The 14779-nt window shown below is 35.8% G+C and overlaps 1 protein-coding gene across 1 annotated transcript in view; it reads left to right on the forward strand.

The window, feature by feature from the left end:
• The first annotated feature begins 637 nt into the window (after positions 1-637).
• Positions 638-14779, forward strand: part of LOC150109266 (exportin-T-like) — a 359762-nt gene continuing 345620 nt past the window's right edge. The window contains exon 1 of the mRNA XM_090401965.1: positions 638-775. The gene's annotated coding sequence lies outside the window, so the exon portion shown is untranslated. The remainder of the gene's footprint in view (positions 776-14779) is intronic.

Genomic DNA, 14779 nt, shown 5'->3' on the forward strand with positions numbered 1-14779 from the left:
TGTGACAGTGAATGAGTTTAAGACGAGGTATGATAGATACTGTATGAATGTTGAATAGTTGTGATGAATATGATTTGGGGCCTCCCTCGATGAGTTTAATGACTCCCTGGAGTTGCCCGTAATAATAGTAATAGTAATAGAACCGCCATCTCGTGGTCTTTAACCCTTACACTATATTTTTATTGTCGGAAATAATGTGGGTTCTACGGTCGAATTTCTTGAATTTATTGGATGAGAAACTCGAGTTTCCGGGAGTTAGAACCCGCCTGCTCCTGCCTGGAATTGACTATCTCGGAAATTGATCGAAGAAATGCTTACAATAAGCCTGGAGGTCTCACGTAATAATAAGTTTCTCTAGTCGGTGACTAGAATCGCACCTAGGTTATTCTTCGGGGAGCCTAATACTGAGTAGTCAAAGCATCAATTCCACTGAACTATACAGGCACATTATTTATTTTTTTTTATAATAATAATTATTATTACTATTTTTTTAAAGGAGATGGCATTAATTATTTACAACATTGAATGTGAGATACATATTTAAAAAACTAAACACACATCAAGTTACTGTTACGAAACTAAATTTTGAATAAGTGAATTAAAGTATTACTTTTCAATATGGCTTCAAATTGTTGAAAACGTGGCTCCATAATGCATGTGTTGCTTTTGTAAACATTATTGCATAGTGAGTAGAGAACAATACGAGAGAGTTAAAACTACTACGAAATATATCGCATGCACGTTTCTTTATACTGTTACTTGGATAGGCTGCGGGGTATGTGATTTTTATCATTGTTATAAACGATCTGTTGTTACTGACATGTGTTTTAATCGAAAATTTTTAAATGAAAAACCGAAACGCGTTCACACGAGGCGAAGCGAAATATTTTAACCAAAAAAATTTCTTACCTCTGTTAATGTACAAAACGCATGTTTTGAAGAGTCATTGAAACTTATCTAAAATGTTTCCACTTATTTCAACATCCCAAATAAGCCAAGTCTTATCTAGGAATTCTTTAAAAGTTTTAAAAAAGGTTCAGAACTAGTAGTGGCGAGAATAGCAAATATTTGAAAATTATTAAAATGTTGTTAATTAAATATTTAATACAGACAAATAATGGACACGATTCTTTAAAATCGTTACGTGCCTTATCAAGGTGTAGTAACCTACAGAAATACAATAGTTTGAATGAATTAAAATGACTTAATTCACTTTGCTGTATTTAATCATTATATTAAAGATTAATAGTTTGTGCTTAGACAGTGTATTTATTCATCATTCTTTGGATTGGAAATCAACACTTAATTTTTAGTGTTCTCTTCTGTCTCCAGTTCTATTGAAAAAAATACACGAAAAGAGAATATTGACATTATCAGGTTATTTTGGCCATAATTTGCTATATATATATATATATATATATTTTAAGTCTGCAGCCAGACTTAGAATATATATATATATATATATATATATATATATATATTTTAAGTCTGCAGCCAGACTTAGAAGAAAATAAGGAACACACACGCACACACAAAAAAAAAAAGGAGAAAAAAATTGTACTGTATTATCATATAACACTCCCATGTTATGTCAACTCATAACATTAGAAATGATTCTGAAATCATTATGTTCATTGCCTTTTACTATGAAAGAAATCCTATGTCTTAAATTTTATGAGTGCAATTTAATTTAAAATTGAGCATTTTAATTTAAAATGCTCAATTGAGTGTAAGATTGGAACTGAGCATTATAATTATTAGAACAGATATAATGCTCAGCAGTTCCATGATACTGCTAGTGGAACTAACTAGTACAACTAATCAGATTAAATTTTGAAGCTAATCTATTTTCTTAGAATTTTGGATTATTGTTATTCCTACTGCCTCTTAACTGAACTAATTGAGAGTTAAAATACAAAATTAATTCTGCTGACTTTTTTTTTCTTTTTTTATCTTAAACCATTAATTTTTATTGTTGTCATGTGCTCTATATGAAACACACACATAACCTGTTTCATTTTTTAGTTTCTATAGTTTTTCAGTTGACCTTAGTTTAGTAAGGACGTTGCAGAACTAAAAAGTATAGTGAAATTCCATTGTGCAAGGCTTTGAGCAGACTGCATATGGATTGCTGTGCACAGATTTGATTACCTGGTTTTCATAAGGATGACAAGTTGTTGGAGAGGATTTAGAGATGATTCACTAAGTCAGTTTTGGGTTTCTAGAATGTAGAATATGAGAACTGATTGGCAGAGCCTAGTGGATATAAGGAAGAGGGGAAGATATGATCAAGACTATAAGTTGGTAAAGGATAATTACTGGATTAATCCAGATGAGATTTTTCATAGAATGTCTGGAGATGGGGAGAACAAGACGCCATCCCTGGAAGCTGTATAAGGGGGTTGTGAGGATCTTTGCATGGAGAGGGAGGGGGGGGTTGGAATTGCATTGTCTGAGAGTATGGTGAGTGCAGAAACAGTAAACACATTTAAGTCAAGGTATGGTGAGCTATGCATGTGAGAGTAGGACCTCCTGCAATGAGTCTCTTGACTCCATGGAGATCTGCTGATAATAATAATAATTCCAGAATCCGTTCTGGAATTTTAGTATACTTGATTATTAACATCATGGCGAGTTTTCTGTTTATATCGTATTACCTTTTATGTTAGAATTATGAACCCTGTTAGTGTATATCATTAATTGAAGCATATTTTCAGGTTGGTTAGTACATTGTTGATCCTTCGAGATAAGACTAAAACATCATACTAATTGCTAAGAGATTTACAGAATTTTATTTGTTAAAGCAGATGGTGATTCATTGTGATGAGCAGAAATTGTCAGATATATAATGAATAGCAGTTCAAATTCACCGGTATTGAAGAGCCTGTTTTGTAATGGCTAAAATCGAGCTCAGAAAGTTGGATTTTACACATACAGGCATTACATGCTATACAGTTCTTTACAGAGCTCAGAAAAATTAACATGTTTAATACTTACAGTATTTGTAACCTATTTCTAATAAGGATGACAAATCTTTACTATCAAATTATTATTACATGAGTATCTCTGTGGAGTCCAAAGCTAGTTACTATCTCTGTGAGCTTGTTCCATTCATTTACTGCTCTCCAAACAAAAAATCTAGTCCTTAGATCTAGCCTTACTAACCATGTTCTTACACAACTTTCAGTTCCTCTTCATTCATGTACTAGAAAATTTCTTTAGCATCTACTCTATAGAAACCCTTGAATATTTACAGTAATTTACATGTTTCTATCATATCCCCTCTTTTCTACAATTTACAGATCTGCAGATGTCTTCATAGAGATGTTAAGAGTTCATTTTTCACTTGGTTAGACTATAATAAGTTTAGTTTAATCCTTTATCCAAGTGTGAGCAAACAAAGTTTGCACCTGAAAGTATCTTCAGGACTGAGCTAAGGTGGTGCAACTCGTAGCAAAGGTGGAGAAAGCTATCATCACTCCTAATCTCAGCATTTCCCGTAATGCAAAGCACATCTCCTTGCGGATATGTGTAATGCTATGCATTAAGGCAAGGGCCACTACTTCTCAACGTCTTTCTCTGAATCCGGAGTAATTTAATAATAAGGTTATACACCTTTTGGCAATACCTATAGGTGGGGATGACCTCTCATTGCTTCTGCCTTGGTGTCTCCACTACTGGGCCTGGCTCCCACTGACAAGACCTCAATAGAGGTCGAAACTGGTCTGGGTAGCAGCCCTTGCCTTAATGCATAGTATTACACATATCCGCAAGGAGCTGTGCTTTGCATTATAGGAGATACTGAGATAGGAGTGATGATAGTTTCTCCACCTTTGCCACGAGTTGCCTTGGTGTTACACCACCTTAGCTCAGTCCTGAAGATACTTTCAGGTGCAAACTTTGTTTGCTCACACTTGAATAAAGGATTAAACTAAACTTATTATAGTCTTCATAGGGAATACTCCACAGTCACCATTTTGGGCACTTGCCTCTACACCACTTCCACATCTTTAAGAAATCTAGGTGATTAAATTTTTGGGCAGTAATTCAAATGGGATTATATCAAAGCCTCATAATGAGGCTTTGATATAATCCCTTAGAGATATTTTGTCCATCTGACTACTGTCATCTCTAAATCTATAGCCCATCAATTTCTTGACATGCTTGACATGCAATTCAGTGCAATACACAGCCTGTATTTTTTATTTATTTATTATTATTTCCAAGTATATAACTTTAAACTCTGATATGCTGAATTCGCATTATCCTTTACCTAAACTACCAGCCTATTCAGATCATATTGCAGCATCTCTATATTATCATTATTAAATATTGCTCTCCCTAGGGTAGCTTCATTAACAAACAACTGGATATTACCCTCAAATCATTCTCAATATCATTGATGTACAAATTGACCAATAGTGGCCCCTTTACAGGGCCCTGTGGTACAGCACTGCTCATTGCCTTCTGTTTGATTTGATTCCACCATATACTACTCTGATTTCTCTATTTTTATTTAGCGTATGATGATGCAATGGTTCTGAGGCCCCTTTTATTGGGTAGTATGGCACCATCTCAATTCTCCCCCCCCCCCCCATATTTATCTGGGCCTCATGTCATAGACGGGAATCGAACCCAGATCTTTCTGACCAAAAAGCTTCATCTATACCAGTGTTTCTCAAACTTTTTTTGACTACGGAACACTTCACAAATCCTGAAATTTTCATGGAACACCTTGGTTATTTTGTAACGTATAAATTAATAATTAATTGGTAATTTAGCCGTTTTTTTTATTATTAATCAATAATTGATTATTAATCAATAATTTATAATTATTAATTAATTAAACATCAATTAAACCATCATTAAATTAATTTATGCTGACAAATTAATTTAAAAATGAAAATTTCCAGAATTTTTCGCGGAACACCTATTCACACCTTCCGCGGAACACCGGTTAAGAAACACTGATCTATACTGACTGAGCCACAGAAGCTCTATGCCAGCCAGCCAGCCAGCCACTCTCTTATTCATTGCACCAGCTATATGCCATCCCTCATTTGCTCCAGCTTAATGTAATAGGGGTCCCATATGGTGTCCTGTTAAATGTCTGTGCAAAGCCTATCTCATTATCTTATCATGGTATACCATTTCCATCTCAGCTGTCATTTTATTGACAATTCAGGAAGTGAGTAAATTAGTAATTTACTCACTTCCTGAATTGTGCCCAGTACCTTAGTGCTACTCATGAGATATTATTATTATTATGTGACACCTCCAGGGAGTCCAAAGACTCATCGAGGGAGAGTGTGCCAACAGCATCGAACGTTCTTTCCCTTCCAGCTACTAACCGTGCTCAAACTTGCTTAACTTTTTGCGTGAGCCATTAGCAGCAGAGCCTCCGAATTGGTCTATAATTTGAAAACACTAGTTTCGGAGCTTCCTTTTGTGTGATAGATCTCTTATCCCCCCCATATTGTTAGTGCTGAGACTTAAATTCAGTCTGAATAGGGACACTGCTTTCTTTTACACTTTCCTGTAACATACCAGCTGATATTTCATCTAACCCCATGGCTTTTTTAATGTCTTAAACACCTCAAGTTCATCTGCTTCTATTCTTGTCTTGATTGCTGTCATACTCGCACTGGTCACTGCATTTTTTTTTTTACCCGGATACACGCTTTCAGTGATCACTCAGTAATTCAACCATTTCTTCTACATCAGCTACCTGCTTACCATCAGCATTTGTTAAAGTTATCCTTCTATAATTATTCTTTTTGCTTGCCTTATAGCAAAAGAATTCTTATGGATTTCTTCTGACCTTCATCAGCTAAGTTTCTCTCATTATCTTATTTTTTACTTTCTCACCATGCTGATCACCCATCTTGCTCTGTAATGCCTGCTGATCACTTTTCTCTTTATATATCCTCCGTAACATTTTTTTCTTTTGTAGCTCCTGCTTAATGGTGCTGTATATCCAATTTTTTTCAACTCTCACCCACAAAAGGTTGTAAACCTATATTACATTAATACTGCAGATGGACTAAGCTTTTCTTATGTTCTTTTTTATTTTTATTTTTTACATAATTCAGAACTCCTATTCTATAGACCAAAACATGGAACATTTCAAGGCTCTGTGTTCTCCCTTATACGGTTAGCAGTCCCAGTAGGGTTTGTTCCATCACTGAGTTCAACCAAGCAGAATGTGAGTACCCTCTCTCGCTTAATTAGGGACCATAGAACACCACTCCCGTAACTGATCTTCGTCTTTCCTTGAATGGGAATGTCTTTGTCACCCATCCCTGCAATGCCTACAAAGTAACTTCAACTACCTCCATGAGAAGACCAACTATTAGATCAACATGGAATTCTAGAATGAATGACTCACTTGTAACCATCAACACAGAGACAGTATATTTGTCTCATTTGCATCAAGGCCTTTACTACTTCAGCAGGCCTGGGTATGTACTGACAAGCAAAACATGCCATCACCCTTGTGAACCCTTCTCAGCTTTAAATCTTCTTATAACATCCACTTATCAAAATATATATTGGTTCAAACAGGACCATTATCTTAAAGACACATTATCTATCCAGAATGTTATAGAACCTTTACTACCTCTGCTGGTCTTGGCTTCACCATTATGCAAAATATCCCAAAGAGTTTGCTTTTGGAGGGATGTCTTTTTTCACTCCACCATACCTATCTGATTTAGTCCTTCCTTCTATTTCAAGGTACATTCCAGAAGCAGAACTTTTCTGTCCATCTTCTTTTGATGGAATAAGGTCTTCACTTCCAGCTACTTCATCAGCTTCTGGACCACGTGGCTTACTGCTACCAAGCTTCAGTAGGTCCCTCTTGCAAGATTTAATTGATATACAGCAATCCTTCGATTAATGCACCTAATGCATTCTTTAAAACAGGTGCATTAATCGAAAACGCACTAATCGAATATAGTAACCTATGGGCAAATGTATAATTCGTTCCTCAGATTTCTTTTTTGACCCTTAAGTTTTTTTTTTAAAGAATTAGGGTATGTCTCAGGACCTAGTTAAAGGAAAACCATGAAGCTGAAAGACAATAAAATATATTCAGAATATAAATTTATTATTCTGCTTCTTAACAGAGAATTGAGCTAATGTAGTTTGGCAGGCATTTTGTTTTCTTTTTTTCATACAACTTACGGTATGGCCTTATTTTACTGCAAATTTTACTGGTTCTCTCTTCACCAGGGTCAGTCTCTAAGCATTGCTGCTTAAAAACTTTGATTGTATGAAAACTATTTTCAAATTGTTTCTGTGAAACCTCTGGGCTTGTCAGTGATTAAATTTTCTTCATATTCTTCAGGATCTTCCCTCTGTGCATCTAAATTTAGCAAGTCGGAATCACTCAACTTCTCAGAATGAGATTTAATTAACTTAGATTCATTTGAAACCCTCTAAAATCATTTGCACAATGTGGAAGAATGTGCTTCTTAACGGCTCACATATTATTAGCAGTAATTCCATTCAACTTTGCGACTTTATAACCAGGCTGAGATTTCTCTGATTTGGCTAGAAAAGTTTTGGAAAGCATTCACTTTCAAAAAAAGGCCAGTTTCAACGACATTAAATATTTGTTGATCACAATAGTCCCCTTCTTACACAATTTCCTTCAAAATCTCTGGATATCTCCTTATCTGCACTTGCAGCTTCGCCTGTGATTAGAACATTATGTAGGCTATTTCTCTTTTTGAAATGCTCAAATCACCCAGCACTAGCGTGGAATTCTTTTTCTTTTCCATCATTGATAGCTCTTTCTTTCAAGGTTGCAAAGAGGTTTAATGCTTTTGATTTAATAAGGCCGGTGTTTAGTGGGATCCGTTTTTGGTCACAAACTTTGATCCATGTAAAAAGCAGTCTTTCTAATTCAATCATTATAATACTTTGATTTCGAGTGCATGCATGATGAACTTGAAGCAGCCTTAACTTTCTCTTTGTATTCAGCAATTGATCCACCCATTTTTGTGTTCTTGTCCTATCTTTGTTCTGGACTCATGTGTTCATTTTTCTTTATTATTTCAAGTTTTTCTTCCAATCTGATTACTTTTCGAATCATTTTCACACTTCTATTTTTTGCTTACTAATTCTTTTACTCATGATTAAAGGTTAGGAAAATAATTTAAAATAAAAAAGTAAGGAAAACAATTGTATGAGATATGATCAGCAAAATGCTATGTAAAGCAGAACGACATAAATTTTGGCCATAAATTTGGAACATGGTATACATGGAAATAGTGTAGTATGCCATTAAAAAATAACTTTGTAAAATGTTTCAAATCGGTAACTAAATTATTTCATCCTGGTGAGTGATTTTTTCAAATAGTTAGCCATAAAAAATGTATAGATTGAAAATTTTTAAAATCTGTAACATTTATTTTTAAGATGTATATAGACACACTAGTCGAATTTTAGAGGTGCACTAATCGAATTTGGGTATATCAAAAAAAAATGATGCACTAATCGGGGGCGCATTAATCGAGGGATTGCTGTACTTCCATTTACTAAATGCATACCATTATAACTTTGCCAGTTAAGTACAGTGTTCATTTTAAAGGAGGATGCATCTTTACCTTCTGACTACTGTCCAATTACACTTCCTCCTTTTCTCTTTTGTCTCTTTTGTAAAGTGTTAGCTAAATGTCTTCATTCATACATCCAACATGATTTTAGGCAGCGAGCCTTCATACCTGTAGATTGTTGTGCTGAGAATATCATTCGTTCTTTCCTCTCTCTCTCTCTCTGAATCCCAATGTCAACTTCTGCCTATTTTGTGGCATCCCTGAACCTCCAGAAGACCTTTGACAGTGTCTCCCTTCAAGCACTGTCTATTGTGAAGCCTTTCAACTATGTATCAGAGGTTTACTCTGCAAATCTCCTTACTGTCATCCTGGACTGCAGATTGATGTCCCTCCTTCCACTTGGGGCTGTACAAGGAGACTTCCTTGTTTTCTTCAGTTGTGTTATTGATGAGTTTCTTTACACTTCCAAGCCATATTGGTTACTCTCTTGACACAACTACTGTTCATGCTGTGGCATTCTCTGATCTTATAAAGTCTAATAGAGAAGGCTTACAGGAATTCCCAAATGAAGCATTCAACTTCTTTCAAGTTAGAGGCATAAATATTAATGTGGCAAAGACAAGTATGCTTTCTGTTGTACCCATAGGTACAGAGACAAGAAACGGAAAGTTGAGAACTTTGTTTTCGCTGCACAGCACATCTTTGCATTCTATCTTGGTTCTGGAGGAGTGGAGAGATATCTTAGTGTTCTCTGAAGAGCCTCAATAGAGGCTCTTCATTCTGAATTATTTCCTTCTTCCTAGACACTACCATAGGTTAGTCCTAGGTAAAGTCTCTCTCACTCTCTGTACTGTCCCAGTTTGGAGGTAGTAATTCGTTCAGTAGTTCGTGCCATTAGCATTTTTCCATGCTACTGTAAACCATGGAGGTTTTGTGATTCTCATTGTGATGGTTAGTGCTTAGATTGTGTCTATCTGGATTACAGAAATTTTCTCTCTCCACTTAAGGATGATTATCGATGTACCTGTGGGTGTGTGTGCTTGATAGAAGGACATTGATTACAACTGCCTTGGCTGAACAACGGAGATGGATTTTAATGTTGCACCATTCAGTCAGTAGAATTGTATTACAAGAATCTAAAGACAAATTTAGTGAATTAAGGTTGAGACTTGCTTCTCCCCTGAATTTGAATATACAGATTTAATTAGGAAAAGAATCAGTGGTTTGCTGATGCAAGTGCATACAACCTGGGGAAGAAGTGATAAGAACTGCAGAGTAGGCTGTCAGAGTATAGAAACTTTGGATCATATTGCTTGGTGTTGTATCACAATGCAATAGTGACAGTTATAGAGAATAGGTTGAAGAATTAACATTGGATAATAGCAGTAGAATTCCATTATTGAACTAAAATTGGATGAGGAAGCTCAACCTTATACTAAAGAGAGGAGATGAGTTAATCATTATTGGCATACAAGTTCTTGGTACTGGATGATCACTCACAGTACTCCATTATGAGAAAGTTGTCTGTTATGGTGAAAACCAATAAGACCACGTCTTACCAAAATTTACCACTCCAACTCTATTCTTTAAAGATGTATGGTGTCAGAAAAGTTATATTGACTTGCTTAGTTTTGGATCCTCTTTGCATGCCTTGCAGGACACACTGACAGTGTGGAAGACTTACCAGAGAATGACTTCTTGAATCCCCAGCATAGGGCAAATCCGTGAACACTAAACTTTTAGGAGAAAACCTCTCAAAGAATAAATTATGGGCATTGAATTCTCATCTATGTATCTAGCTTAAATTATCCATCTTTGGATAAATGTATGGAAAAGGAAAAGTTAGAGAAACAACCTGAGTAGTTGCACTTGATTAAAGCATGGTTTAGCACAACTGGACTATGCATTATGAGGTTGCTTAAATTAAGCTTCTGTTATATTGTCCAGTGTCTGTAGCTAGTTCTCTCTCTTTCTGAAAATTGTGTTATGGTTCCTTATCTTTCAGTTTTTCAACTAAGCTGGAGCATCCCAAGGGCCTACCTTTTCCTTTTTTTTTTTTTTTGTATATTGGCTTTTTCCACTGTTGTCTGTTTTCTCGCAAGAAAGAGCTCGCATCACATCCATTAACTTTTAATACAATAATTAAAAGGAACAGACAATGTTCCTTTTACTTTTTGCTGGCTCATGTGTACATAAAAGACATTTTTTGCATAAGTTTCTAGTCTCAGACATTCAGTGTGTGCACTAATGTAATATTTCTCCTATTAATGTTTCCTCCCTTTTTTTCCCTTCTAGGTATAACCTGTAAAACTTCAAGCACTAAATTAATTATCTTAAACCCACATAGCTATAAAAATCCATTGTTTCACAAGTTCAAGTGATGGTTTAGTCCATTGTTTTTCAAACTTTTCTGACTTCAACTCACAAAAAAAATATACATTTTACATCTCGATGTAAAACACACAAAAGGCTGAGAAGGGAGCGAAGTTGTACAAAATCAGGCAACTCATGGCAAAGATGGAACAGGCTCCAAGCACTTTGCTACTTTCCAAAATTCATTGTAATATCTTGTGATCTGGATCAGATACTAAGTGATAAGCTCATATCTTAGCCAAAAGGCTGAAAAATGTAATATTTGTTCTTATCAGTTTAATGCTGCACAGTTAGCCGAGTGATTATGCGCTCCACAACCATATGCCTGGGAAAGGAGTGTCCTGCGTTGACCCGTCGCTGACGTGAGGAGCTTAGGATCTTTCTCAGACATAGCCAAGTTAGTTGGTCTTGGGCATGGATCGCAGGGTTTTTCTCCCCAGTTTATCTGGGCTTTTTCTTCCTGCAAGCAGACAAACTGACTCTGTGAACACACACTTCTACAGACATAGGATACCTCCAGGAATAAGGAGTAGCCAGTGGTGAGCTATAAGGGGCTCACGCAAGCCCTCTGTTAATTTTTTCTCAAATTTGCGAGCCTCCTTTCTTGTTTACTTTTTTATTTTTTCAAAAAAAAAAAAAAAACATTTTTTTTTTTTTTGAAACATATTAAGTGACAAACTCATATAGTAACCTAATAAAAATTAGTCTATTCGGCAGTGTATGGATTATTTGGAATTATTGTTTCAACTCCTCTATAATGAATGCGCCCAAGTTTGAAAATAAAATAAGCGCATGTGCTATCTTTACCCTTCTCCGCTCTGGTAGTAGAAGGGAGTGGGGTAAAGATATGGTAAAACCAGTAACCAGTCAAATGTTTTGATTGGTTACTTGTTGAATCAAAAGATTATAAAAAATTTCATTCTTATTATATTTTGATAGTTAAAAAATGTTTTTCTTATGTAAGATAAATTAACACAGTTGATTGTGTGCAAATATTTCATGTTTAGATCATGCAATATTTGTTTAAAAATGATAGCCTTTAGAGGTTGAGTGTCCTCTCATATTTTTGATTGGAATTTGTACACAAGCTGTATTAATAAAAGTTTTTGTGTGAAATACAGTTTTTTTTTTTTTGCTCGACAATGCGAGCCCTTTGTTAAAATTTCCATAGCTCACCTGGAGTAACCAACCTATTCCATAGGGTTTCGGTTCCGAATGCCTACACCGTAAAAGGTGTAGGTCTATGCATGAGCGTAAATCAGGAGGAGGATCAGTTTAATATCTGATATGGGCCCATCAACACCTGAGATATGAAACTGGAAGCCAGTGAAGTGCATGTAGCTTACCCAAGTGTTTGCCCTGAGTTGCTGTGATTTGGCACCACCTCATGGGTCAGCTGTCTTCTTCAGAGGGAAATAAAAAAACATATATACAGTAGAATCCGCAGTTCGATATCCGCGGTCAACCCCGGTCCGAAGATATTAACATACGAAAGGTCAACTTACGAAACTCTCATAGTCTCTACAAACATTCGGCTTTGAAATAATGTTGGATTTAATATCCACTTTGCTTATGTAATTTTACCTCGCCGAAATGAAGCCTTATGGCTCTTTCTTTTAATATTTAAGAATGCATCATGGATATGATAAATTTCAGTGATGAGGATAGTGCGATCTGAAAGTTGGTTCTAGCTCAGTTTGCTGATGTTATAGTATTGGGTTAAAAGGTAGGATGAAAAATAGATTCTAAGATTCTACCAGCATAGATATTGTTGTGTCGGAAAAAGTGCTGATTCACTATTGGTGAGCCATCCTGTTTCCGACCCAACATACGGAAACTATTAGATCTAAGGATAAGGACATACTTATGCCTCCAGAAGAAAAGCTAAAAAGATAGTGTACATATGCTCACTCAGAAGTATGTCTAACCATCTGAGGATTTAGATATTAAGTGATTTTGAGAAATCCATAATTAAAGTTGATAATGTCTGTGTAAAAATTAACAAGGAAAAATTATGTATCAGTACTGAAATGTTATTATTAGATGTATATAAGATGATATATGTATTAGAGCCATGTCAAAACAGTTCAGAGTTGCGGTGACCAATCGGCCGCCGCTATGAGCATGATGTAGTCATCGAGAGAGAGGGCGCTCGCATTTTACAATATAAGGTCCGGTGGGAGACTCAATCGCTCTCTTGTTTTCTGTTCCTGCGTTCCTGATCCAAGTCCTGGATAGCTGGGGAAGCTTACGGTAAAAGCAACAATCTCCCGGTTGCTGTACGTACCGTGCCGAGTATAGTCACCGAAGGAATGAGGTCAAAATTCCAGTAAAGAGCCTTTTGGTGAGTTATACCAACGTGTAGTCAGCAAAAGGGGAACCTTTCGAAGATGATAGAAGTAAGTCGCTGATGCCATGAGAATACGTGGTGAGAAAACGCGGAAGTGTAATCAAGGAAGCCTCGACAACTCCGTGAAAAGACAAGAATGGTAATGTACAAGTTTTCATGCTCATTTTAGAATAGTAACCAAGGAAGGAATAGGAACCGAGGAATTAAGGTGCTCCACGCATTTAACTTTTATGTAATGCCTAAGGATTGTTTTTGGACTAATCTATGTCAAGTAAGCTAGTGCCACTCTAAGCTTATGCCGAGAAAGGAACCAAACCTTCGAACTGTTTGTTTGGAAGAAACATTTATGATATTATGTTAGAAATTAGTTTGAATATTAACTAAGTTTGGGAGGATAAAGCCTGAGCATAAATAAGAATAATATCCCATGTTAAATTACAAGACAGAACACGTCTGATATGCTCTATACAAGGATTGTATATAACTATGTGCATATGTTGTTTTATGTGTGGAAACTGAGTAATTCTGTGTGGATTAACCGAGTCTGAACATAGTAACACAAAAGAGAGTGTGTGACTGTTAGATTAAATTTAAGATTAGAAATTTTGGAAATCTTAACCTAAAAGGGAGGGGGGAGTTCAGACTCTTTAGTATTGGATTTACTACATAAAATGTATATATGCAAGTGTTTAAAATAAATGTATTTCTTTAACCCAAAGTTCACGAGTCTGTCATTTTCTGAGAATTGAATTACCACTTATTAAACCTTCGGACCTGCATAAGTAAAGGGGGAATCCATTGCTATAAGAAAAAGGGGGGACCACGACTTCAAATCATGTGATTCCTTTAATATTTTAGATTTGTTTAATTGTGTATCAGAATTCAGTTGCCGGCTGCCCCAGTCGTTTTAAACAATTATAAATTTGTCAGCAACGGAATAGCTGATATCCTAAAGTGACAGATAATAGAAACAGGAGAACATAAATAACAATGAAGGGATGAAATACCGACTTAACAATGGCGCAGCAGTCAACAGGATGCGCTTAAAAAAAAAAAAATCAAAGTTCACGATAAGTTGGTCTCACTCTCAGAAACAGAACTCATTTAAGATTGAAAATATAATAGTGAATTATTGAGTTAATAATAGAGTGTATTAATCTGAAAGGGTAAGTATGTCCCTACCAACATCGACCGAGATGATTCTTGGTCGATGTTGGTAGGGACATACTTACCCTTTCTTCAGAATCTTTCCTCAGCTATATGGAAAGACTTAAAAGGGTAGCAAATTGAGTGAGCCCCAACTCTTAACCTTAATGCGCAGTGGATTAGAGGGGAAAGCAAAGAAAGTGTTGCACTCCCACCACACACTAAACAGAGCATTAACATATAATGACTTTAAAGATGCATTAATATCCAAGTTCAAAAAAAAAAGGGAAGGAGGAATTGACCGAACAATTACAAAATTTCTCAAATGCCTACAAAAAAAAGGGGGAAA

This window comes from Typopeltis vanoorti, chromosome 2 (genome assembly GCF_054136105.1).
Source record: "Typopeltis vanoorti isolate ZY-2024b chromosome 2, IOZ_Tvanoo_1.0, whole genome shotgun sequence".
In the NCBI taxonomy this organism is placed as follows: domain Eukaryota; kingdom Metazoa; phylum Arthropoda; class Arachnida; order Uropygi; family Thelyphonidae; genus Typopeltis; species Typopeltis vanoorti.